General features: G+C 40.8%; 1 pseudogene across 1 annotated transcript in view; it reads left to right on the forward strand.

Annotated features, from left to right (window-relative positions):
* The window catches only part of LOC144286930 (intermembrane lipid transfer protein VPS13D-like), a 157,192-nt pseudogene that overhangs the window by 94,343 nt on the left and 35,142 nt on the right, over window positions 1-27,707 (forward strand). The window contains exons 42-54 of the transcript XR_013354875.1: window positions 738-890; window positions 2,948-3,083; window positions 4,211-4,258; window positions 6,441-6,591; window positions 6,687-6,897; window positions 10,801-11,048; window positions 12,563-12,754; window positions 13,062-13,188; window positions 14,724-14,866; window positions 18,371-18,501; window positions 18,742-18,917; window positions 23,402-23,525; window positions 24,282-24,517. The product of XR_013354875.1 is annotated as an intermembrane lipid transfer protein VPS13D-like (transcript). The remainder of the gene's footprint in view (window positions 1-737; window positions 891-2,947; window positions 3,084-4,210; window positions 4,259-6,440; window positions 6,592-6,686; window positions 6,898-10,800; window positions 11,049-12,562; window positions 12,755-13,061; window positions 13,189-14,723; window positions 14,867-18,370; window positions 18,502-18,741; window positions 18,918-23,401; window positions 23,526-24,281; window positions 24,518-27,707) is intronic.

Here is a 27,707-nt window from a genome sequence, read left to right on the forward strand (position 1 = left end):
CTCACCACTACCCCCTTTTAAAAGAAGCTGTATGTGGTAGTTAAACCAAACATCCTGCACTTTTCTTCCAAGACAGCTTTGAAAACACCTCCCATATTATCCTCACCAAGAATTATCTTCAAACCTAAAACAGTTCATGGCAGATGGAAGTGGGTGGAGTTTGGAGAACAAAAGAGCATTTACCTGGGCCTAGTGAGGATGTTCTCTATCAGCTGCCTGCCTGCCTAGACCTTGGCTCTACCCTCGGGGTACATGCTGATCTTTCCAGTTTAGGGAATGAGAGGTGCATGAAGTAAATAACAGAATTGGCCAATTTGAAGCCACATTTCTCCTGCTTCCACTAAGTATGGTAATGCCCCTGAGGAGGTGTTTGTTTTTTTTTTTTTAAAGCAGTTTAGGTCTGTTACATTCCAGATAGTAACTTAAAAACTACTTTTTAAAACTCCTGACTGTGTTTACCTGTATTTACGTCCCGATATGTACTGGACTCACTCGCTTGCTGGAGTAAGTGGTGGAGCAGTGTTAGCTTTCAGCTGTTTCTCAAGCTTTACTGAGGCTGTGATTGTCCCAGAGATGACTGCAGTTACCTCTTAGGTCATCCTGGTAGCCAGGCTCCCTGGGCTTCTGATGGGGATTGAGGTCCAGGAGGGGCTTCTGCACCCCCAGCATGGAGCTCCGGGTGAGAGGGAGTTGAGAGAGAAAGACGGCCAAGCTGGTGTTGTGTGATTTGGTTCCAGGGCTGCGCTGTCCCACAGTGGGAGTCCAGGGCTCGTCCCAGAAGGGAATGGAACATTTCTTGATGATGCTCACAATGTTAGTGAGTGGCGGGAAGTTCTCACGGGCGAAGAGATTCCCTTTGAATTCGAAGCAAGAGGAAAGCTAAGACACAGGTAAGGTGTGGTTCATTCTTTTCCTCCCCCCAAAATATACTGGGTAGATCTCTCTATTACAAGAGATTGTCCCTAGTATTTTGCCCTTTCCCTTGCCTTTGTTAATGATTTTAATGTTTGGTTTTGAAAAGCTATTTAGAAAACCAGTGTTTCCTTCTGCTATCTTGGGAATACACTTCTTTCATTAACAGTCCCTTTATTTGACATGAGGGATGATGGCCAGTGTGTTGCCCCTAATTTGAGGGATGTGCAGATGACGACACTCAAGTTCACTCAAGTTGTATACAAGCCTGGTTTTCAGGATGTAGTGGCGACATGGTTTCTTATGTTTTTACTTTATTTGAACGTTACTATGGTTGACACACAATGTTACATTAGTTTCAGGTATACAACATAGTGGTGTGGCAGCTCTACATTATCCTATGTTTGCTGCAAGTGTGACTACTGCCTGTCACCCTGCGGCACTATTACAGTGCCACCGACTGTATTCCTCATGCTGTACCTTTTCTCCTCGTGACTTGCTCACCTCATAACTGGAATGACATGCTATTCTTAAAAGGTTGTCAAAGCATGTTGATTTTGGTTTTAAGATGTGCGTGTGCTACATAGCACTTTCAGCAAGCAGGTGGGTTCAGGCAGCAGGGCCAGTCATGCTAAGAAATTCTGATTCTAAGAGGATAACAGTGACTCATCGAGGGAGACTGCCAGTTGGTCACTGTTGAAACAGCCAGGCAAAGGATTGGACTAAACACGAAAGAAGGTCTGTCTGGTTATGAGAGGTCCTAAAATGCCTTTTTTGCAGACATGTTTAAGGGGAAGGGCAATCCAGTGGATGGCGATAGGGTGAGACACTTGCATGTGAGCCTCCTATCCATTGTCAAGCAGAGCTGAAGTATCAGAGCTCGGCTTCGGCCGTCTGGCCTTATGCTTTCATGACGCTTTAAGTCTTTGTGTGCAAAGCTGCTCCCAAGTGAAACAGCTCTTCCTTGCGCACAGCTCGGACCAGCACACATGATTCTCTAGTGGCCAGCGTCCCGCACTTGTGGGCCTCCCAGTGATTACATAGGAAGAATAGTTTATACAGTCACCGTGCTGGGCACACGTACCTGGAGCCACAACAGAATTTCCAGGGATGAGTGGTAAGCGTGTTCCTGTTCCACAAAGTTCCTGGAGAAGCTAATTATAGAACTGCTGGCTGTATTTCTTCATCAGCACTGCCTCCGTTGCGTCAGGAAGGGTTTGACCTCTTTGTCATTTCCGTTTTAGCATACATGTCTAGTAACCCATTTTAAGTCCCACTGTTCTGCTTGAATTCATCAAAATAAATGCCTTCTCTGGCTTTTCCCTCCTTGGCACACGGTGCCCCACTCCTTCCCTCCCCCTTTCCTGTCAGCCTTAAATCCAGTTCCCCATTTTGGGCTTCTGGCTTGAATTAGGCAAAATCTAAAATAGAATTAAATGTGCAATTTCCTCCTGTTCCTCCCGTTCTGCCCGCTGCCTTCTGCTCCAATTTCAGCCGAGCACTTCAGCCCTAAAGCTCTGAGGGCTTCGTCTCTCATAACCTGTCTGTAGGCGTATAGGACTGAAGCCAAACAACCGAGTGGGGTTCTGAGAGATGTAGGATTTTCAACAAGGGAACCAAGAAGAAAATGTCATTTTATGCATTTCCGAGAGTGTGGTTATATGATGAAATTGCTGGTACAACACTTTTACTGGCCCACTGGAATGCTTTTAGCTGACGTCATTATTTTATAGAGGTGGGGGTGGGGGTGGCGTGCGGAAAGGACCCCGGCATGTGCGCAGGATTTGCAGAGTTTGTACAAAGGGAGGGTAAATGCCAGTCTTGCTCGGGCTTTACAGATCTTGCACGTTTGTTTTAAGTATAACACCCAGTTAAAATATTCTCTTGATTTTTCTTGCATTAGGTAACCACCAAAAGGCTTAGCCAAGGGGATTTTTATATCGTTATATAGTAAATCAGATTTGACTCTTTGCTTCTACTTTCCTTCCCTTTTTAAGATCATGCTTAACATCCTTTCCCCTGTTCTGCCTCATAGACACACCCACGACCTCCGGATTCATCAGCTGCAAGTGAGAGTGAACGGCTGGGAGCAAGTGAGCCCGGTGTCCGTGGACAAAGTGGGGACATTTTTCCGCTATGCAGCACCCGATAAGAATTCATCTTCCTCTACGGTGTGTGGCTCTAAAATTGGTGTTTTAGGGCACAATCTTGCCCCAGCCATGTGCCCTTAAAGCCAGAGACTAGGACACTTCAGCCTGTAACCTCGCTCTGGTGAAATTGTCTTGTTCCTCATTTCCCCTGGCTCTAGGAAGAAGACACAAGATTATTTGGGGTCAGGCATAGGGATTCATAGTTGCTACATAGGTCAGCCACCAGTGGTTAATTTCAGTAGAAAAAAAGATAGAAAATTAGTGTTAACACATACTACCTCACCTGTGCAGACCCATTTCATACTCAGTTGGCCCAATTGGCAGTTTACTAATCTGCCAAACATGTGTTGGCTCTACTTCCGCATATTGTCATGCTTCCTTTGTATACGATATTCTTTATATTTCTTGTAATGCTGTTCCTTGATCCTTCTAGCTCTTGTCTCCAAATTCTGCTTTCTGGCATAAAGACCAATGTCCACTGTTACTCATTTTCTGATCACACACCCTTTCACACACCCTTGCCCTAATGTTACCCCAGCCTGCAGTTAGGGGTTGAGGGCCTACCTGAGGAGAGACGCAGGCGGCCTCCCTGTCTGGAACGCGCAGGTGGAGGCTGGCATCCTGGCTGCTGTAGTGGTCATGGGCGCTCTCACCCACTGCTTAGCCATACTTTGTAGGATTACATTCCTTACTGGGGAGCCAGTGATGCGTCAGAAAGTGCAGATTGGCAAAGACATCGTAGCTTTCCTTGTGTTCCCTTTATTGATGAAAAATATCCTCAGAGAACGCTGTTCCTTCCTCTTCTTCTCTTGGACCCTAAGTTTCGTAGAAAAGGAGACTTTCTTTCCAGATTACGTTCCTGCCTAAATTTATGTCTAGTCATGAAAGGACTAATTCTCCCCAGAGATAGATACCTTTCTGTTGTATTGTTGTGTCATGGAGAAATTCTGTATATTTGGAATGATTGAAAAATCAGTATTACATTTCTCGTATCCTCTAAGATAAGATGTTTTCTTTTCATGGCAGACCATACTTTACTAAGATTATTTATAAATCCTATTCTTACAAGCAAATTACGTTGTCATTGAATTTAATGATGCCTGTAATCTTAGGTCTGTGCTGACTCTGACTTTTGGATTCTTTCTTAGATTGGCAGCCCAAGCAGCAGAACGAATATTATTCATCCGCAGGTTTATGTGAGTATGATTTTCCTGTGTCTACTGAGTATATACACTGCACTTGAACCATACATTGATGTCCTAGTGATCACAGGACTTTATGACCTGTGTGTGATTGGAATTGATCTTTGTCCTTTCCTATTAACAATTTACCTTCCTTTTATAAGAACTTTCAAAGAAATATTTTCACTAACTTGGTATATTAGACTGTTACGGGGAGGAGGAGAAAATGCAAATGTTGTGGTCCAGGTTTCCCTTCTCTTATTTCCTTTTTCTTTTCTTTCTTTCTTTCTTTCTTTCTTTTTTTTTTTTTTTTTTTTTTTGAGAAAGAGACAGCATGCGAGTATGTGGGGGGAGGGGTGAAGTGGGGAGGGACAGAGGGTGAGGGGGAGAGAGCATCTTAAGCAGGCTCCACACCTAGTGCGGAGCCCAAAGCAGGGCTTGATCTCACAACCTGGAGATCAAGACCTGAACCAAAATTGAGAGTTGGACGCTAAACTGTCTGAGCCACCCAGGCTCCCCCGTTTTTTCTTTTAAGTTAAAATATAAATGAACCCTATGCAGCTATGTGCATTTCCCGGATTTTGGTCCCAAGATTGTAAAAGTAAATAAGAATGAAAAATAGTAAGTTTTATTTCCATTTAGCTTTAGAAACCTCATCAGAGGATGATATTAAAAAACTGTCTTCAGAATTTTGCTTATAGTTTCTTCTTTCTGATGGTAGTAAGTTTTGAAATGTGAGATTTTTAAGTAAGCTTAGAGACAGCAGTGTCAAGATTTAAAATCATTCTTGGGCTTTGGCTCTCTTGGGGATTTACTAGGCTAGGTCAGTGGGAGCTTTGATATTTGTGCTGGGATTGTGTCCCTCTAAATACCCTCCAGAAAATGACAGTTTGCCTTTTCACTGGGATTTCATGGACGTCTTGATTCAAAACGAGCTCTTCGTTTTATTGTGCATTAGGTCGGTTTCCACATACTGTTTGTTTTAATAAAAATGTTGGTAGTAGGAAAAGCTTGGATGTGGTGTCATTTGTTTCTCCAATAAAAACAGCATTGTCAGTATGTTCTGAACACATTCAAAGAATGATAATTGCAGAAACCTTCTCTTTGGAGTACCTGATGTGGAGTTTGATACTTAAAAAACAAAAAAAAACTTCCCTGGCATTTGCTAGTAGAATGAAACGTGTGTTGAATGTCTGAATGAACATGTGGAAACAGAAAGTAGTGGCTGTAGCCCAAGACCAAAAATAAATTATTTCCCTCCACTCTGTTAAGTTTTGGAGCCTCGGTGTCCTGTTTGTGAAAGAGCAATTACTGAACAAAGCTGAAAAAGTTGCAGAGAAAGAGAAGTTTGATTTTTAAAGTCCTTTGAAAAACAAATGTTGTTTTTTCTGCAGGCGTGTCAACGAGCGGTGTATGGGTCTAGAGAGTAATTTTTATGACATTTAGGGGGAAAAAGTAATTATTGTTCCTGTGAAAGGCATACCAGTACAGACAGCTCTTTCTTACACACTCTCTGGATTTTACAAAGACAAGTTCTAACCTCAGAAGACTTCCTTCTGTTTTTCTGTGTGTGTTGGGCAGTATCCAGCCCATTGTTAGCGTTCAAGGAGTGTTTCTCACTTTAATGTTAATCTGGGAGAGAAATACCACAGAAGGTAAATCATTTTATGTTCTGCAAAGTCCTACCCCAGTGTTTCTAAACGTTTAGTTGCTTTGGATGATCTTTATTCCCCTCCAGTAGAGTTGAAAACAAGCCTCGTTCACAGTTTCCATATAAGGGCTGATGTGTAGGAACCCAAGGGCATTGTGAATGAAGGGTAATTTCCAGCAGACAGTTTCTTATCAAATTGCAGGAAGTTTGGAAGATTTAATAGGTTATTATGGGTCTTAGTTACTTTATAATGTGTCTAGAGGCCTAAGACTGATTTTTCTTTGTGACACATTTTGTGATACCACATCTGAGTAGAGTATCTGTTTTTCTAGAAATGTTTAGAATTGGCTGTTTTAACAGTGTGTATCTATAGCATATTCACTTCTATTAAAGATGAATGGTTTTAGGGCTTAATGACTAATTTCACTGAAGGGTTCTAGTAATAATAAGATGCTTTTGATTTAGGCACTCTGGTTGGTATTGTTGTATTTTGTGTGTTTTTTCAAGAGCACAGCTATGACACTTTTATTCCTGTGTTTTTTGCAGTTCTCTTCACTCCCACCTGTCCGGGTGGTCTTTGCTGTGACAATGGAGGGCAGTGCTCGGAAAGTAATCACTGTCCGATCTGCCCTCATTGTGAAGAACAGGCTTGAGACACCAATGGAACTAAGACTGGATAGCCCATCAGCTCCAGACAGTGAGTTTTGCCATGGTCTTCCTTTATCTTGAGAGGGTCAAACTTTTGGGTGGAAGACCATTCCCTAAAGATGCTGACCCTTTTTTCTGTGGCAGAGCCTGTGGTGCTTCCCGCGATCATGCCCGGGGATTCATTTGCTGTACCTTTACATCTCACTTCTTGGCGGCTACAGGCCCGGCCTAAAGGATTGGGTGTATTTTTCTGTAAGGCTCCTATTCACTGGACCAATGTAGTGAAGGCTGCAGAGGTTAGCAGCAGCAAACGAGAATGCCACTCTATGGACTTGGACAAAAGCCGATTCTTCAGGTATGCACAACACTGCAATGGCGTGTAAATTTTCCTTTTTAAAAAGATATTCATTCTCTCTCTGAGGACTCTTAGTGATTCAGTTGTGCTCGTTTAAAACCCTAAAGTTCTTATTCCTTAAGTTCTTATGTTAGAGCTTATAAGGCTTCGAGGGTTAATCTTTGGTGGGTATGCGACTGTTGCTTATCATCTGATATTTATGGGAGAAGCAACCAGCAAGCACACTACTCACAAGATAAGAAACTTGTATGTGTGCATCAGCATAAAAAGAGGACATGCAGAGAGGGAAGTAAAAAGTATTAGCCAGTACCTATTTCTAAATTGAGACTCAGAATCTTGGGGGTGGAAGTTTTTCAAATGACAGATTTCAAAGGAATTTGGAGGAAGGCTCATGCACCTAGTACTGACTTGCCTTGGGGACCTTAACAAAATTATCTAATCATTGAGACTCTTGTTTTCCCCTTCTGAAGCATATAGGTAGTACATTTCTAGATTCAATGTTGGAAAAAACACTGGATTGGTATTGTTCAATCCTTCTAAACTTAGACTTTAAACTTACTTAGATCAGAGACTATCAGCTTTAGTTTTCTCTTTAGTGAAGACAGGCATTCATTTACTTTAAACTTCTAGAAGAGGTGCAAGAATAATGTAAAGAATTCTAGTATGCCCTTTACCCTGATTGGCCAGTGGTTAATGGACTGAAGGGAGAAATGAATAAATACGCAGCCATAATGGAGTGTTTAACAGTTTCCTATCAATGATTTATAAAAACAAACATCAAAGATTTGAATAGTGCTGTCCATCAGTGTATGTCATAATTGGCATTTATAAAGCACTTTAACAACTCCAGATCGTATACTCACTTCAAGTATATATGGAATAATTATCAAGAGAGACCATCTACTGGGCCATAACACAAAGATCAATAAATATTAAAAGAATTGAAACCATACACAATAAATCTCATCACAATAGGATTAAACTGGGCATCAGTAACAGTAAGATGCCTGTAAAATCCCTAAATATTTGGAAATGAAACATTAGATTTCTAAATAACCCAAGGGTCAAAAAAGAAATCACAAAGGAAATTAAAAATATTTTGAACTGAACAATAATAACAACTAGACATTAAAATGTGGGGGAAGCAGCAAAAGCTGTTCTATAGAGGAATGTATAGGTTTTGTGTTTTGTGGTTTTTTTGAGAAATGTGTAGCTTTTAATGCTCTTATAAGAAAATAAGGAAGATGGAAAATCACTGGTCTAAGCTTCTGCCTTAAGGTAGAAAAGGAAGAGCACATTAAAACAAACAAATAGAGAAAGAACCTGATAAAAGTAAATGTGGAAATCAATGAAATAGAAAACAAACAATAGAGAAAAATTAGCAGTGTCAAGTTGGCCTTTTGAAAAGATTAATAAATTTGATAAATAATAAGATTGATCAAGGAGAAAAGAGAACATACAGATTACTGATAGAAGGAATGAAAAGAGGAGACATTATTATAGATTCTATAGACATTAAAAGGAGACTCTACGAATAATTTTATACAAATTCCACTCTGGAATGACAGATTTCTTAAAAAAGATGATCAAAACTGACCCAATGAAGAAACAGAAAATCCAAATAGTCCAATATCTCTTAAAGAAATTAATTTTTCGGGGATCCCTGGGTGGCACAGCGGTTTAGCGCCTGCCTTTGGCCCAGGGCGTGATCCTGGAGACCCGGTATCGAATCCCACGTCAGGCTCCCGGTGCATGGAGCCTGCTTCTCCCTCTGCCTATGTCTCTGCCTCTCTCTCTCTCTCTGTGTGACTATCATAAATAAATGAAAAAAAAATTAAAAAAAAAAAGAAATCAATTTTTCAATAAAAAGCCTTCCCAGAATAAAGACTCTAGGTCCACATGGCTCCACCAGTGAGTTCGCCAGACATTTTAAGAAGAAATAGCACCAGTTCAAGTCTTTTGGAAAGCAGAGCAGGAGGAAACAGTTCCTATTCATTTTATGAGGCCACATATACCTGATACCAAAACTGACATATATATTATTGAATAAAGAGAGAGAGGGAACTATAAACCAATATTTCCCCAAGAGATACAAAAATTCTGTTTTTTTTTTTTTTTTAAGATTTTATTTATTCATGAGAGACACAGAGAGAAAGGCAGAGACACAGGCAGAGGGAGAAGCAGGCTCCATGCAGGGAGCCCAGCGTGGGACTTGATCCCGGGTGTTCAGGATCACGCCCTGGGCTGAAGGCAGTGCTAAACCGCTGAGCCACTGGGGCTGCCCGAGATACAAAAATTCTTAACAAAATATTACCAAATAGAAATCCAGCAAGTGAGGTTTATTTTAGGAATGTAAGATTATATTAACATTTGAAAATTGATAAATGTAACTTCCCATATTAACCCAAAAAGACTAAAAGAAAAAACCCATCAGATTATCTCATTAAATGCCAAACAAACAAACAAACAAACAAAAAAGCACTTGATAAAATTCAACACCCAGTACAGGCAGCTGTACTCGGCAAATGAGGAACCGAAAAGAATTTTTTCAGTTTGTTTAAGGACATCTGTTATAAACCTACAGAAACCTACAGCTACCGTCATACTTAATGGTGAAACCTTAAACTTTTTTTCCTTGAGATTGAGAACCAGCCACTCCATATGATATTGCCATAGTAGTCCTAGCTGTTGCAATAAGGATAAACAGGAAATTGAGAAAGCTTAAAGATCTGAAAAGAACTAAAACAATATATGCAAATGACACATATATATAGAGAACCATAGACTACATAGGAAAATTATGAGGCTTCATAAATTTATCAAGATTTCAGGATTTGAGATCAACCTACAGAAATCAATTGTATTCTTTTTTTTTCTTTTTCTTTCTTTTTTTTTTTTTTTTTTTAGGATTTTTATTTATTTGAGAGAGACAGAGATAGTGACAGAAAGAGTACAAGCTAGGAGGAGAGGGAGAAGCAGACTCCCAGCTGAGCAGGAAATCCAACACAGGGTTCCATCCCAGGACTCTGGGGTCATGACCTGATCCAAAGGCAGACGCTCAACTGCCTGAGCCACCCAGGCGCTCCTCAATTGTATTCTTATATTCTAGCCATGAACAATTGGAAATTAAAATAATGCTACTTACAGTAGCATCAAAAATCATAATTACCCAGAACTCAATCTAAGGAATTATGTACCAGTTCTCTATGCCAGAAATGACAAAACCTTGTCAAGAGATAGTAAAGAAAACCCAATAACTAAGTGGAAAGATAACCAAGTTCATGGATTGGAAGACTCGATATTGTTAGGATTTCCATGCTCACTAAATTGATATGAAGATACAACCCAGTTGGCTATCTGCAACCCAATTAGCCATCAACAGGATGATGAATAAATAAAAAGCGGTATATTCATCCATTGGCATGTGGATCAAATTACTGATGCATACAACAGCTCAACTGTATCTTGTAGAAACTCCATGTGACACAAAAAAACCAGACAGAGAGTGGTATATACTGTATTGTTCTATTTACGTGCAGTTCAAGAACAGGTTCAACCAATCTATAAGTGTGGTAAGTGTCAGACAGTGGTTGCGTCTTTGTTGGGAGAGGATATGGACTGGAAAGGGATGGGAGGGTACTTTCTGGAGTGAAAAATTGTATAACTGGTTTTGGGTAGCAGTTAGGTATACATATTTGTCAAAACTCACCAAACTGAACATTTAAAATTATCCATTTTATTGTGATTTAATTATACCTCAGTATATGTGTTTGGATTGAAAATTGCAAATATCTTAACTGAATTACTGAACCATGTTTACATTATGCTTTCTCATACTCCACTAAGAAAAAATTCAAGTTCTTTATTTAGGCCAATGGTTTTTACAGTATTTTGTCTTCATAGGTTTTGTGTGGCCATAAAGAAGGAGAATTACCCGGATTATATGCCCTCAAACATATTTTCTGACAGTGCAAAACAGATCTTCAGACAACCTGGGCATACCATATATCTCCTGCCAACTGTGGTCATCTGCAACTTGCTACCTTGTGAACTTGACTTTTATGTTAAAGGGATGCCAATTAATGGGACTCTGAAACCTGGCAAAGAGGTGGCCCTCCACACAGCTGATACATCCCAGAACATTGAACTGGGTGAGGGTTTAGTCAAAGAATCATTGGGTGGTAATTCTATGGGAATGTCACTAAATGTTTTGTGATCATTTGATAAAGATTTTAGAGAAATTACAGCACATATGATGTGTCAGTAACCCTGCTCAAGGGATTTATTACGGTTAAAAAAAAAAAAAACTTCTTAGACAATTATCAAAAGAAAAAACAACAAATCCAAAAGATATATAGAGGAAGTACTCAACAGAGCCTGTTTTCTTACGTTGCTCATTTGATGTGTGACTATCGGAAGTCATTTCATCTTTTGAAACCATGCTTTATTCCTAGCTGTAAAATGAGCAAAATTGTAGGTCTCTCCTTTTTTCCAGAAGGGAGAAAACGTGTACTCGGCACACACTGTACTCCAGACGTTAAATCAGGTGTTTTCACACGTGATCTCATGTAACCGTTATAGCAGTAGTTGTTTATATCCTGTTTACTGATGAAGAAATTGAGGTTTGGGTTGTTTTATCTAGCAGGTAATTTTCAGCCACAGGGATGAATCAGTCCTAAATTTGCAGCACTTAAGGCAAAGTGAGGAATTTAGAGTTTGGGCAGGACATATGTTGTTTTAAGTCTGTTGTAGACACATTGAAATAATGATGATGGAAGTATTTTTGTTGCTACAGCTGCGTGAGTGACCTCATTGTGTCCTCTCATTCAATCTTCACACAACTCCTGTCACAGGCTGACAGCTGTTGGCCCCATTTTACAGATGAGGAGCCTCAGACTTACTGGACTTAAGCAGTGTGTTCAGCGGTGACGAGTTTACATTTCAGTGAATATATAAATCCTTGAGCTTGATGTAGAAGAGCAAAAACAGTGCAGTGCTAGTGGTCTGTTCTAAGAAAGCAGATCCCTGCTCTGACATTTAAATATGTCTTTAACAAATTTTCCTGGAGCCCTGTAATGTGGACATGTCCCCACCCCCACCCCACCACCACTGCACGCACACACAGCACTCCTCTCTTCCCAGTCACGCTCCATGTGATGGTCACTTTTAATAACCACGCGGCCACACACCTACCAGTATTCTCCTCATTTGGCAGAGGATATACCACGAGGTTAGCTTGCCGCCCAGCACACAGCTGGCAAGGACAGACCGGGAATTGGAATTGGAATTGCCAAGACTGGGTCTTGGGCAGTGGGACTGCAGAAGACCTTACCTGTTAGCCTGTCCTTGCCTTTCCTGGGTTTGAGGTACCTACCCAGCTCAGGGCCTGTTGAGTAGTAAGCTCATGGGGATCATTGATAGCTTTTTGATATTTTCATCCTTTTGATAATGGAGTTTAAACTCCCGTGTTCCTTCCAGGCCATCTGATTTGCTTCATACTTACTCTTGCCCCAGCTAAAGGAAAATGGCCATTCCAATAAGATTTTTGCCAGTTACATATGTAGTTACTGATTTTTCCAAAAGGAATCCAATTTTGTTTGGCTGTGGGCTATTTTGATAAACTACAGTGAGAACCCAGGCAGACAGTAGCTTGTATCTTCTTTAGGGGTATCACTGGAGAATTTCCCACTCTGTAAAGAATTGCTCATTCCACCGGGAACCCAAAACTACATGGTAAGAATGCGACTCTATGACATCAACCGTCGGCAGCTGAACCTCACCATCCGGATTGTGTGTCGAGCAGAAGGATCCTTAAAGATCTTCATTTCTGCTCCATATTGGTTGATTAACAAAACAGGTATGTACAGAGGCCGCTCAAGTAGGCCTTTGGCGTTGGTCATGGGAATTCAGATTTATTTGCTCAGCCAACCGAATGGAGCCAATGCAAATAGATGACTTCAACAGTCTAAGCTGCTGAAACTCTCCTGCTTCCATAATAAGTGCTTCATCATGGTCAGAACTGTCCTTTCAGACAACAGACTGAGCCCAGCAAATAAATTCAATTTTCACGATTCTCCCCCTTGACAATTTTTCCCTTTACCATCTACATCTGTCTTGCATAGACTGGGTGGGACTGATGTAAGCTGTCCCCCTCCTTCCTAAAGGGTTACCACTGATCTTCAGACAGGACAACGCAAAGACAGATGCTGCAGGTCAGTTTGAGGAACACGAGCTGGCCCGGAGCCTGAGCCCTCTCTTATTCTGCTACGCTGACAAAGAGCAGCCAAACCTGTGAGTACAGTTATTTATGGAAGGGGGAAATAAGCTCCTAGGCGAGGGAAAAAATTAGCAAAGGCTATAGTATATCCGTGTAAGTCGAAATATACTGTAGATAACAATCCTGACTTGGCAGGGGAATAGGACCATGACCTAATGGGATTTTTTCGGATCTAATTTCTGTGTCACTTGATATTGAAAATAAACCATTTGGTGGGTTTATAATGAAAGCTAGTTTTATTTTACATGTTTTGAAGTAGTGCTATTCATAACCCTGCCAATGAGGAGCACCCACGTGTTCCCTTCCTCCACTGCACGGTTTTCCCCTGCGCAGAGCCGTCAGCGGGGCAGCAGAGCTGGCATCCAAGGGGACTTAGCCTGGCCCTTTGGTAAAATGTCTGCCGCGCCAACCCAGCCTAGGTCGTTTTGTGTGAGGTTTTAGAGTCCATCTCTTTTACCCTTGAAATAAATGGCACCACTTCAAGATTCAGAGCACTCGCGTGTTTAAAGGCAGGAAGGAGCAACGGTGGTGAGATTTAGGTGACCTGGCCTTTGTGCATGTGGTAGAAGCATGAATTCCCTTTTGTTCTTGGTTTTGATGTTCTGCTTTTTATAGGAGTCTTCTCATTTGGAGCCTTCCTCAAGGGGAGCGCATCTGATAACGTTCCAGTGCCAACCCCTGCTGCGTAGTTCTTGTGGGCCGCAGCCTTCCTAGGAAGGAGTGGTCTCAGGTTGACTGGGGACTTACTGGACATGGCAGGAAATACAGACAACCAACCATCTGACACAGTGTCACGCCTTTCCTGAGACAATTCTGACAGTTTTAGATCAAGGACTTGACACTGGTGACGCAGCTTGACTTATTTAGGGAACTCACAGTTCACAAAGCATTTCCCCTCGCCCATCACATCCCCGTGGATTAGGCAGGGCAGGAAAGTGTTTTATTTTACAGTGAGGAAACTGAGGTTCCGAACAAACTACCCGTCCTGGGTTATGTGGCTTGTTAGTAGTAGAGCCGGTACACACATTCAGGAGTTCTGTATCCAGGATTCATGACAAGACATTGGCCAACCAGACAGCGCTTCGCCGTTGTAAGAGTACCAGGCCTGAGAAAGAAGGTTGTGCCTTCTGTACATAGTTTCCTGGTGTGCACGGAGTCGTGTGCGCACTTGTCTCATACAGTCAAGTTATTTCATGAATCCTTGAAACACCTGAGATAGTAAAGGATCAGATTCGAATCCTTGTTTCTCAGAGGAATAAAGTATCGTAGTCCTTTCCTCATGATTTATGCCCACAGAATCCTAATGTTTTCTCTGAACGTGTCCAGGTGTAGATGTCCATACATTTCACACATTGAGTAACTGTGGCTGCCTCAAAGGTAAGAGTCTTGACCACTAGCTGATTGCCCTTCTGTGTTGGGGAATCACACGAAAGTGAGGAAGAGTCAGTGTCAGAGTTCTGGTTTTGGGTGATCGTGTTTCCTGATTAGAGCAGATAAGTAAGACTTTCTTACAGATGAATACATATATCTCTGCTTTTCTGCCCCACAGCTGCACGATGAGAATCGGAAGGGGGATTCATCCTGAAGGCATGCCGGGCTGGTGCCAGGGCTTCTCACTGGATGGTGGTAGTGGTGTCCGAGCTTTGAAAGTCATCCAGCAAGGAAACCGCCCAGGGCTGATCTATAACATTGGTGGGTTACATTTGGAGCAGCAGGAGAATCAGAACCATTGGCCGATGACCTCAGGCTTGGAGGAATAAGCTGGCCATACATTTTGGCCTGGCTGCAAGTGGTGATACTCTCATTTGGCATTGGGTCAGGTATCTGTTCTCTGAATGCTAGATTGATATCAACGCAGATCTGTTCTCCTAGGGATCTAAGGAGCCACCTAAACACTGCCCTTTTGAGGTCTGGGGCTCTGTTTAATTTCAGACTCACCTGTGTCAGGAAAGTATCAGTTTGGCTTGAATCCTTGTTTTTCATGGGAATAATAGGAACACTTAGAATGCTTTTCATCCTCCAAGCATTTCCCACGCATTCATTAAAACTTGCAAACCCTAAGAGGGTAAGGAGCATTGTTCTCCTTGAAACTGAAGCAGAGAGGTTAAGTGACTTGCCCAGATGCAAAGGACAAGTCTGGGTCAGAAGTAGGATTATGATTGGGGGGTACACATTTGAAGCAGAAAATGTAATAAAGTGTACTTAGTGGTTATAGTAACTAGAAGCCCCCAAACTAGCTTAACTTCTTGAGGGTGGTGAGGGGAGGGGAGAATGCTGTACCTGTGTACCTCATAGCCATCTGGAATGCTCAAAAGATTCTCTGAAGGGTTAAGGTAAGTTTGATTTAGATGTCTCAGGTTTAAAATGTTAGCAGTACCCCTTTCCTTTAGTATATAATTTCTGAAGCTCTCAAAGCACTGTTGAGGGCTGAATGTTGGAAAACCATCTAGAACCGTGCCTGTGCTGTCCATTGAACCCTCTGATGATGATAGTGTCCCATTCTGCACCGTCCAGCCCAGCAGCACTAGCCACATGTGGCCGCTGAGCACACAGGAGTACATTACTAACAAATACAGCCAGTGTGACTAAAGAATTGAATCCTTTCTTATACTGAAGTTTAATGAATTTAAATAGCCATTCATGATTAATGGCAACTGTAATTGGATGGTGCAGATACAAAGAGTCCTGTTGTAGAAGGAAAAACTGAGGTGGTATCATGTAGCTGTTTACCCTGAATCCCATGGAGGGTCCGAGATATGTTTAAGTATTTGAGGGCTTATTAGCAGGAGTCTCTTCCAAGTCCAGCTTCCTTTTCCTGTTTTTAGAACATGAATTCATATACATTCTCCCTTGACGTGGGCACTGTCTTTAAGGTTGATGTAAGATTTTTAGTAGAGGAAATTAATTCTCTGATCCTCCTGCCAGGGATCATTTTCTTTCTTTCTTTTATTATTACTGTTTGTTTGCCGGGGGTCATTTTCTGTACTGTGTCTTTACATCTGTTTGCTCCACCTCTTGAATAGGCAAAGGCTGCTTCGTGCTGTGTTTGGCTATCTGCTGGGGTATCGGGTCCTTGATATAGTTCCCAAAGAAAGATACCACAGGTTGGCTAGAAGCTGCAGTTGGAAAAAATTGAGGGGAGAAATGGAGCCTGTGTCTTCCAAAGCTGCTGATTTTCGGGAACCACAGAGTTACTGCAGAGGCAAACAGGTCTCTAGTCAGAAATATGCTGTGAGCACGCATATAAATTTTCATTCAAGGAGCATTCATTAAAAGTTATTGTGTATGTCTTTAGGAATGGTACTGTGATAGGGATTTTGTTTTTACACCAAAGAAAGGGATAGGGGGTTAGGCTGAGTTAGGACTTTATAATTCCTAAGGATCATGGGAGCTTGGCATGTATTATCAAGGGAATTTGTGGAATCTCTCACTTAAATATTTTTGAAGAATTAGATAGATGACTAGCTCCCTATCAGGAAAGTTTAAAAGTAAAATCCCGAGATGAAAAGCCAGGGAGACCTTGCCAGTTAGCCTTACATGTAAGTACCTCCAAAATAAAGGATTTTGTACATTTTTATCTTATCAGATACTCATTTATTGGGAGATTGCCACGGCCATATAAATGAAAAAGGAAACTTAAAAAGCCCGTTTTGTTTTTTAAAATTGGGTCTTGATACTGTAGATTCTTTTTGTAGTATCAAATTAAATATATCTTTTGTAGGCAGACTTTGTATTGGTTGAGATCAGCTACCTACAGATATCGATTTCTGACAATGCTTTCCTGTGTGTTGCAGAAAAAAAAATGATAGGGTACTTCTCCCTATTCGGGTATTACTTAGCATTTCTTAGATAACGAATTTCAGGGGTGTGTGTTGTGTGTGTGTGTGATTTGCTCAGTCTTTTACGTATTTTGAAGACTTAGATTAAAGCATCACCAGCTTTTTCAAGCTAGTACAGGTGAATTATGGCCTTAACAGGCTGGAATATTTATAATTGGGGTTCTGTTGGGACACTCAGGACACTTGGTTGCCATGTCCTAAGATCTCTTCTTTTTTTGTGGTTCTCTTGACACTTGCCGACTGCTAAATACAGTCCTTTTATTTGTCTTGTCATGACGTGAGCAAGGGCTGCTGAGGCAGTGTGCCTGGGGTTGAGCCCTAGCTGTGCCACTTACTGACTCTGTGGCCTCGTGCAAGTTCCTTGGCTCTCCAGGTGCCTTAGTTTCCTCCTCTATAAAAAGGAAAGTTTCCTCATCTATGAAAATACTATCTCATAAGGTTGTTAGGAGAATTAAATGTAAAGCCTTTGGGAGAGGCGCAGCCTGCATCAAGGATTCAATAAACATTTTATTATTTCTATCTATAAGTATTTCTATCACTGTATAACCAGAGCTCAGCCTAGTGCCTTGAATACAGTTGCTATATTTATTATCTGAATGAATGAATAATTTATCCCACTGGGTTTGGAATTTTTAAAATTGTTATCAGGGTTTTAAAGATAATTCAGTGCTGTTTTTTCCTTCTTTCTTTCTTGAGATCCAATATTTTGCGATTTCCATCTGATTGATTATGACTTCCTTTCCTTGGTATGTGTTTTGCTTGCTATTCTGTCTTTCCAGGATCTGATAGGTGCTGGAAACTCTTATCTTGTGAATGAATACATCCTATGATGTCTAGCTTTATGTTTCAGCTGGGTTCTTGGGCAATGGGGTAAAAGAAAGTCCTAGGGAAGAATCTGCTATGTTCAGAGCCATTCAGGATCCAGTTAAGTAATCTGAAGTTTCTGTGATATCATGTAAAAGGGGCAAGTTCTCAAGGAGGACATTTGTGTCCCAGATTTAAACAGATACACATTACTTAGATTAGATTATCTCCGTAGTCCATTTCGTAGATGGAAACTACCAGTACTCATGGCTGAACACCTGCCCTTGTGATGCTGTGCCCTTTTGTGAGGAGGCTAGGAATTATGAGGATATTGGTACCACCACTGAGACTTCTTCAGGCTGAAGTGGGCATAAAGAATAAGACTTTGAGAGCAGTTGTTTTCATTCCATCCTTGGAAGGCTTGACAGCACCTCTGGGTGATATGGTTGTTTTCTCAGGGAAACTGAGTAAATTGTGAAGCCTATTGACTTTTGACAGGCACGAATTTTCTTTCTTCTGATTAATTCATGGAAATGGTTCTTATTATTTGCAGGTATTGATGTCAAGAAAGGCCGAGGTCGATATATTGACACTTGTATGGTCATCTTTGCCCCTCGTTACCTGTTAGATAATAAATCATCTCACAAGCTTGCATTTGCACAGAGAGAATTTGCCCGTGGACAGGTAAGTAGTTTACTTTTGAAGAATGACTAGTGTTTATTTAGTAGCATGGAGAGTTTTAACGCCATGGTTTATCTCCCCATCAGCACTGTTAAGTTTTGTGATGTGAATGACCATTTTGGGCTTTTGGTACCCTAACCAGCTTGTGGTAGAGGGCAAGGCTCAGAGTAGGTGGTTACTCAGGAAACATTTGCTGTCTTGACTTGATTTGTTGAGTAAAGCCAGTGATCCTGTGTGTTTCAGGGAACAGCCAATCCTGAAGGTTACATTTCGACCCTTCCTGGTTCCAGTGTGGTGTTCCATTGGCCTCGGAATGACTATGATCAGCTCCTATGTGTCAGATTGATGGATGTTCCCAATTGTATTTGGTCTGGAGGCTTTGAAGTCAATAAGAATAATTCCTTCCATATCAACATGAGGTAATTTCAGAGACTGTATTTAGACAAAAAAGTAGCAGTGTTTGAGGTGCAATAATGTAAACAATGAGCTGTAAATACCATATAAATTAGAAATATCTACAAAGCTATTTATAGTAAATATTAATACTGTCCTTCATGAAATGGACATATATGTTTCTAGCTCGGACAAAGTTCTTAAAACTTGCAGCGATCAGGTAAGTTTGACCGAACATTTTGATGGTATGAATTAGAGGGTGTGTTGACAGTTTTGACCACAGTGCAGGAGCTGTGGGCTGAGGTGATAAATCCAAGGGCAGCAGAGCTCATGATCACCTGCAACTCTGAAAACTCTGTATTTAGATGCTAACATTGTTTATAGATTTTTTTTTTTTTATATTCTTCCACAGTGTACCCTCTTTTCTCACTTGGTGTTATTTTAGTAAATCATCTGGCCTTCTTTGTCCAACCCAGTGACCCTCAGGTTCTTATTAAGAAAAATTTAACAGATTCAGCCTCAACTATCACAGGATGACTTTCTTCTTTCTGCTTTTATCAAGTGCTTTTTTTTTTTTTTTTTTTAAGGATTAAAGTTTTCTTTTTTTATTGTGATAAAATACACATACCACATGAGAAAGACAACACAACAGATTATTTTCTGGGCCTCAGACACGTAATATGAAATTTACCACTTTACCATTTTTAAGTTCACTAGGTTAAATGTGTTCATATTATAGGGCAGCCAGCATCCAGAACTCTTTTCATCTTGCAAAATGAAACTCTATACCCATTAACAACTGTGCATCTCACCTTTTCTCTAACCCTGCAGCCACTTATCTACTTTATCTCTAAATTTGGCTCCTCAGGTCCCTAAGATGGAGTGGAGTCATACAGTAGATGTAAGATTCTTAGTAAAAGAAACTATCAGGCAGTCCTGGTGGCTCAGTGATTTAGCGCTGCCTTCAGCCCGGTTGGGGTGTGATCCTGGAGACCTGGGATCGAGTCCCCTGTCAGGCTCCCTGCATGGAGCCTGCTTCTCCCTCTGCCTGTCTCTCTGTCTCTCATGAATAAATAAATAAAATCTTTGATTAAAAAAAAAAAAACTATCTGTGACTCTCCCATGGGATGGTCTTGGCACCCTTGTCAAAAATTATTTGACTCTATATGTGAGAGTTTATTTCTGTGCTCACGCTTCCATCCTCTGTGTGTTTGTCTTTATGTTAATATTGCACTCTTTTTGAATAATACAGCTTTGTAATAAGTTTTGAAATTAGCAAGTGTGACACCTCCGACATTGTTCCTTTTAAGAGTTATTTTGGGGGCTCATGGCTGGCTCAGTTGGTAGAGCATGGGACTCTTAATCTCAGGGTTATAAATTCAAGCCCCATGTTGGGTGTAGGTAGAGATTACTTAAAAATAAAGCCTTTAAAAAAGAAAGATATTATTTTGGCTGTTTAGAATTCCTTGAGATTCTATCAGAAATTCAGAGTAAATTCTTCTGCTGGAAAAAAATACCACTTGGGATTTGGGTAGAACGTGTATTAAGTCTGTAGATCCACACTGGGCAGCATTGCCATCTGAACAACATTAAGTCTTTGGACCTGTGCACATGGGATACCATTCCAGTTATTTGTGACCTGTTTAGTTTCTTTCATTAAATGTCTTGGCAGCTAAAGTCACTGAAATCATTGCTATTTTGATGCATTTAGAAGCAAAATTTAAGGTTTTATATTTTATGGTTAGTTCTCCATTGAGAACACTCTTGTAAAGGAGCAGAATACTGGCTGATTTTAAGAATAGTTGATGCAAGGGGTGCCTAGGTGGCTCAGTCAGTTAAGCGTCTGCCTTGGGCTTAGATCCTAGAGTCCTAGGATCAAATCCCACATCGGGCTCCCTGCTCAGTGGGAAGCCTGCTTCTCCCTCTCCTTCTGCCATCCCCCCCTGCTCATGCTCTCTCTCTCAAATAAATAAAATTTCTTGAAAAAGAATAGATGATGCAAAATAATATCTTTTTTGGCTTTTTAAAACATATTTTCTGAGGGTTGTTTTTTTTTCTTTGTGGTCAGTGGTGTACCCTTCATCATTTCCCTTTGCCCTGGCCCTGATTAGAGTTCATTGCATCTGATAAAGGGGGTTTTGAGCTGTGTCCCTAGGAGTCATCAGGGGTTTTAAGGAGGTGGCTTTAGGGGCTGAGGAAGCCAAGTGGGCAGGGCTTCAGTGCACTCATCCCTGCTTCAACCAAAGCTCTTGTCTGCTAGAATCCCATATCCTCACCAGATTTAATGGGGTGGGGAGGGGAGGAGTTAGTTCTGCAGTGGTTTATGTACTGCTTGGGTGGAGGTTGCCTTGATATGTTGTGTGAGAAGAGGAAGCCAATTCAGAATTAAGCAAAAATTGTTCATGACTACTTCAAGGAAAGAAGGAAGGAAGGAAAGAAAATGTGTGGAGGTGGGAGAAGATGGCTTGTGTACCTTTGTTAATTAACCCTTTGGAGCGGTTTTAGTGCACTAAAGTTACTGAGCACAGACCCACAGCCTCTTTCTCTGCCTTTCCCCAAGTTTTCATTTTGAAATGGTTTAAACCTACAGAAAACTTACGAGTAGTATAAAGAACATTCTTTTATCTTTCACCTGGATTAACTACGCATCAGCATTTTGCTGTGTCCTTGCTGTGCCCATTGCATGGATGCACACTTTTTTTCTGAGCCATTTGAAAGTAAATTGAAGTCATCCTGTTAAAAAATCCATCCATAAAAACTTCGTTTATCCACTTAAAGACAAGGACATTTTTTCTGAGTAAATATACTATTACACACTGAAGAAATTTAATGTTGGTTTTTTTTCTGATAGTTTTTTTAAATTGATCTCTATACTTAACATAGGGCTCAAACTCACGACTCTGAGATCAAGAATCACATGCTCTGCTGACTGGCCACCCAGGTGCCTTCTGATAAATAGTCTTTTGAAATGTCCTTCATAGAGGCGCCTGGGTGGCATAATCGGTTGGGCATCTGACTCTTGGTTTCAGCTCAGATCGTGATCTTAGAGTCATATGATTGAACCCTGTATCCAACTCCATGCTTAGCATGGAGTCTGCTTGGGATTCTCTGTCTGAAGTAAGTAAATTAAAGAAAAAAAAAAAAGGACAGCCTGGGTGGCTCAGCGATTTAGTGGCACCTTCAGCCCAGGGCGTGATCCCGGGGTCCTGGGATTGAGTCCCACGTCTGGCTCCCTGCATGGAGCCACTTCTCCCTCTGCCTGTGTCTCTGCCTCTTTCTTTCTCTGTCTCACATGAATAAATAAATCAAATCTTAAAAAAAAAAGAAAGAAAGAAAGAATGAAAGAAAGGAAGAAAGAAAGAAAGAAAGAAAGAAAGAAAGAAAGAAAGAAAGAAAGAAAGAAAGAAAGAAAGAAAGAAAGAAAGAAAGGAAAGAAAGAAAAAGAAAAAAAAGAAAGAAAAAGTCCTCCATAGCAATTCCGCTCCCCCTGATTGAGGACCTGGTCACAGATCATCCATTTTATTTGGCAGATAAATCTCATCCACTTTAATCTAGAGTAGTCCTACTTTTCCTTTTATTTATTTTTGCCTTTTTTGACATCGAAATTTTTAAAGATTCCAAGCCAGTCTCTTGTAGAATGTTTTATTTTCTAGATTTTTTCTGAGAGTTTCCTATATGTAGATTTTGGCTAAACATTTTTGGTAAGGATACTACTACTTATGTGGTGTTATGTATTTCCCAGTGGGTCACACAGGAAGCCTGTGCCATCCATTGGTCCCATTATTGATGTTGCTACATTCAGCCATCACTTGACTAGGGTGGTGTCCACCGGGTCTCTCTATTGTAAAGTTACCTTTGATTCTTTGTGGGCAGTAGTAGACCATTGAGGGGATAATTTGAGGCTGTGTGTATTCTGCTCCCCAGAAACCTTTGACCCAGTGGTTTGATGGTTCTTACCTGAATCAGTGATTACATGTACAGTAAATACATCTTCTGCATTTATTAACTGATATTCTTTTGTGAGGAAGAGCTTCCTCATTCTCTCCAGTGATGTACCTATATTTAAATACACATACACACATAAACAAAAAAACTATGATTTACATACTGGTAACTACTTGGATTCTTCGTCATCTTCCCTCATCCTATACTAAAAACCCTGGTTATCAATAACATCCATATATTAGTTCGAACCATGTGAAATTGCTCTTTTTTATGTCAAAGCAACAACATTTACTTATTTGCTATGCTAGCCCTATTACCCAAAACAGACCCACTCAGTAAAATATGTAGGTCTTGTTGTGCAGTGACAATGTGCTGTTCAGAAATTGTTTGGATGAATTTTCTTTTTATTCAGTGATTAACATGGCCAATTTCTAGTTTTTTTAATGTGACCAAAGAGGACACAGTGGTATGTACCTGTTGAGGTCCAGATGAGAAGTCTTTAAGAGAGTGAGCTCTAAGTTTTTTCCTCCACAGTGTGCAGCCTCCTTGTTTCCTTTATTTGCAGAGATACCCTGGGGAAGTGCTTCTTCCTGCGCGTGGAAATTACTCTCCGAGGAGCCACCTATAGGATCTCATTCAGTGACACGGACCAGTTACCCCCTCCTTTCCGAATTGACAACTTTTCTAAGGTATCGACTAGAGTCATGAGCCAGTTGGGCTGTTTCACGTGTGGGAATGTGGAGTATGCACTGCCTTGAAGATAAGGATGAAATACATTTTAAACTTGGGTTGGAAAGAAACTGTATGGGGGTCTCTGCAGCTGGACAACACTAGACATCCTACCCCCAGGAGGTGGTTTCTGCTGGTTGGTTTGATTGCTGCACAGCCTTTGCCCAGAAGGGACTTCTCAGCCCCCCACAATCATTCTGACTAGATTGTTTGGTGGACATGGTGCCCCCTGTAGACATTCTACACAAACAGAGGAGGAATCAGAATCAGATCATCCAATGACAATGGGGATGGGCAGTTTTACTGTTGCCTCCTTACAGTGAACATTTTTTTATAAATCTTCCAAGTAAAGCCAAAATGGTATCAGAAGAGGCTGTTTTTAAATTATGCCTTCGAATAACAACATCTTATAATACGTGACTTCCCATAGCTGAATTCCAGAATTTGTATTCCTTTCTATGTTCAGAGTATATCTATTATAGGGGGTGAGAGTGGAAGAGATGGCCCTGTCCTTTAGTTGTTGGGCTTGGTGCAGCTTGGAAGATGACTAGAAAGGCATTTGAAGAAACCAGAGGATTATGCTTAAGATTGTGGTTATGCCCTATGTAGGATTTGCTTGGGCAGGATCTGGAACTTAAACCTAGGGAGCACTGACTCACTTTCCAGTAACAGCATTCTGAATCAAAGTCCTCTTTATCCTCTCTGCCGTTACATAGGTTCCTGTTGTCTTTACTCAGCACAGTGTAGCGGAACCCAGGCTCCGAACTGAAGTGAAGCCCATGACTTCATTGGACTATGCCTGGGATGAACCCACCCTGCCTCCTTTCATCACGCTGACCGTGAAGGGGGCGGGCTCCTCAGAGCTCAACTGCAACATGAATGACTTCCAGGATAACCGACAACTGTATTATGAAAACTTCATTTACATTGCTGCTACCTATACATTCTCTGGGTAATTCGGAGTTAAACTACTGTTCTTATAAAGCAGAAGGTGCTAATTATTAACTGATTTCAAGTTTTAAGCAGTTCTCAAGAGGCCCAAGGAATGAAGGAAGATTCCTTCCATTCTTTTCCAAATCCTAGGCTCTGGGTCTGTCTTGAAAGGTCTTAGGCTAAACCCTTGTCTTCTGGCTAGATTACATTTATCCAAAGAGGCAAGACTGTTCTTTCTTCAAAGAACTCCCCAATAATCCATCCTAGTATTTAACATTCCTCCCTTAAGATACTATTCTCATATCCTCCGTTCTTCTTGTTTAAGGTGGTATTTTTAGTGTATTTTTTAAACTTCGTGCTATTTTTATCTTTTCTCATTTGAAACTGACTAATCTTTATCATAATTATTCAAACCATCTTCCTGACTCCCCTCTCTCATTGAGAATACTGATAATCACCTATAGCCAACCAGAGTAGGTCAACTTGACAGTAATTCCAGCAACCTTGGAATTATAACTTCCACTGTCCTCTGACTAGCTGTATTTAGAAAACTCAGTTGAAGAAGAGCAAGTTTATTCTGGTTGTGTTGTTAGATTGGTACACAGAGATTCAAAACATTGGGCTTTCAAAACCTAGTCATCTCACCAACATGTTAATACAATTGATCATTCCTATGCCAGTCATGGGGCCAATTTTAAAGTTTACCTGTAGGAACGCCTGAGTGGCTCAGCGGCGGAGCATCTGCCTTCAGCTCAGGGTGTGATCTGGGAATCCCGAGATCAAGTCCCACATTGGGCTCCCTGCATGAAACCTGCTTCTCCCCGCTGCCTGTGTCTCTGCCTCTCTTTCTGTGTCTCTCATAAATAAATAAAAATCTTAAAAAAAAAAAAAAAAAAGTTTACCTGTGGAAAAAATGAGAAATAGCTAAATCTTTAGCATTACAAATATGGATCACCTGGTGATTAGGACATTTAAAGCCAGATTCCTTTAAAATGTTCTAAGTAATTTTGCTTATGAATGATATTTTTGTATCTGCCTGAGGCTCAAAAAATAATCTCTGGATCTAGTGGTACCTCTCACCTACGTAGAGTCCAGATTTCACTAGTCATGAATTGAATGGCATCTTTGCTTAGAATAGCCATTCTTTTCCAGTTTGTCACAGCTCTCCTTGGAAAGAATGGTGCTGGGTGGTTTATCTTGTGATTAAGTCAGTCTGCTCGTTTCTCTTGAAAGATTATGGCACTTGCCAGTGTGACATGCTTAAGATTTTAGTGCCTGAAAAACCAGTTCTTAATCTGGTTGCTAATCATGTTTTTCCCTTTATGTTCTCCTATTTAATTCCAGTAGTTATTATGCTCTTTAACTGAAGAATCCTGAAGGGTGATTGTGAGTTTAATGGGTTGGATAGATAGGGAGCAGATAAAAAAAAGCTTCCTGGGAATCTTGGTGTGTGGAGAGATTACACCATGTTTTGGAGTCTATTAGACACTATTTCTTTGCATTTTCACAGGGAACAAATGCTGAGGATGAGACTAGTTTTGTTTTGGTTTTATTTTCAGTTGAGGTGAAATGTGCCCAACATAAAATTAAGTGTTGAAAACTGAACAGTTCAGTGAAATTTAGTGCATCCGTGATGCTGTCCTAGCTGGAACTAGAGCCCCCATCTAGTTCCAGAGCATTTTCATTAGTCCAAGAAGAACATCCATTAAGCAGTTCTCCCCAGGCCCTGGCAACCACCAGTCTGCTTTCCATCCCTAAGGATTTACCTGTTCCAGATATTTCACATAAATGGAACCATAAATATGTGACCCTTTGCATCTGGCTTCTTTCACTTAGCATGTTTTCAGGGCTCATCCATGCTGTATCATGTGTCAGAATTCCCTTCCTGTTATGGGTGAATAATACTCCATTGTGTGGCCGTACCACACTGTTGTCCACTCGTCTGTTGATGAACATCCGTGTCTTCTCCAACGTTCAGCCATTGCCAAGGGCGCTGTTGTCAGCAAGCCTCTGTGTGTGTTTTCAGTACTTGTTTCAGGTTCCTTTGTGTATTTACCTAGGAGCAGAATTGCTGGGTTCTCTGGTATTTTTTATGTTTAACTTTTTGAGTAATTGCTGTGCCGTTCTCTGCAGCAGCTGAATCACTGTACATTCCCACTAGCAATGTGCAAGGGTTCTGATTTCTCCCCAGCCCCCCAACACTTGCTATTTTATTTTATTTTATTATATTTTATTTTACTTTATTTTATTATATTTTTATTTTTATTTTTATTTTATTTTTTAAGATTTTGCTTATTTATTCATGAGAGACAAAGAGAGAGGCAGAGACACAGGCAGAGGGAGAAGCAGGCTCCATGCGGGGAGCCCGATGCGGGACTCTATCCCAGGACTCCGGGATCATGTCCTGAGGCAAAGCAGACGCTCAACCGCTGAGGCATCCAGGCGTCCCCTACATTTTTTTTATTGTAACCTTCCTACTGAGCATGTAGTGACTTCTGGTTGTGGTTTTGATTGGCCTTTCCTTAATAACTTAGGATGTTGATCTTTTCATGTGCTTATGGGCCATTTTTTGGAGAAATGTTTATTCAAATACTTCACTCATTTTTAAATTTGGCTTTTTGCATCTTATTGTTGAGTTTGAAGAGTTTCTTGTATAATACGGATACAAATTTGCAAATGACCTATATGATTTGCAAATATCTTCTCTCCTGTAAATTGTCTTTTTACTTTCTTGATGGTGTCCTTTGAAGGGCAGAAGTGTATAATTTTGTTGAAATCTAATTTATGAGTTTATTTTTGTCACTTGAACTTTTTTGGTCACAAAACCTAGTTTTTAACCCCGAATTTATCAGTCCCTTTTTTAAAAATAAAGATTTTATTTATTCATGAGAGACACAGAGAGAGAGGCAGAGACACAGGCAGAAGGAGAAGGAGGCTCCATGCAGGGATCCCGGTGCAGGACTCAATCCCAGAACTCGGGGATCATGCCCGACGCAGACGCTCAATGGTTGAGCCACCCAGGCATCCTTATCGGTCCCTTTTTTGATGATAGAGATTAGTGGAGACAGGAGAATAAATAAAATCTTATCAAAATACACCAAAGTTTAGCTAGGCTGCAACATTCCATAAAGCTTAGGATTCCTAAGCCACAGAGAAACACAACACAATTGAGTTGGAAGAAGGTGATTATATACCCTTTGTTTTCTTTT

This window comes from Canis aureus, chromosome 16 (genome assembly GCF_053574225.1).
Source record: "Canis aureus isolate CA01 chromosome 16, VMU_Caureus_v.1.0, whole genome shotgun sequence".
NCBI classification, from domain to species: domain Eukaryota; kingdom Metazoa; phylum Chordata; class Mammalia; order Carnivora; family Canidae; genus Canis; species Canis aureus.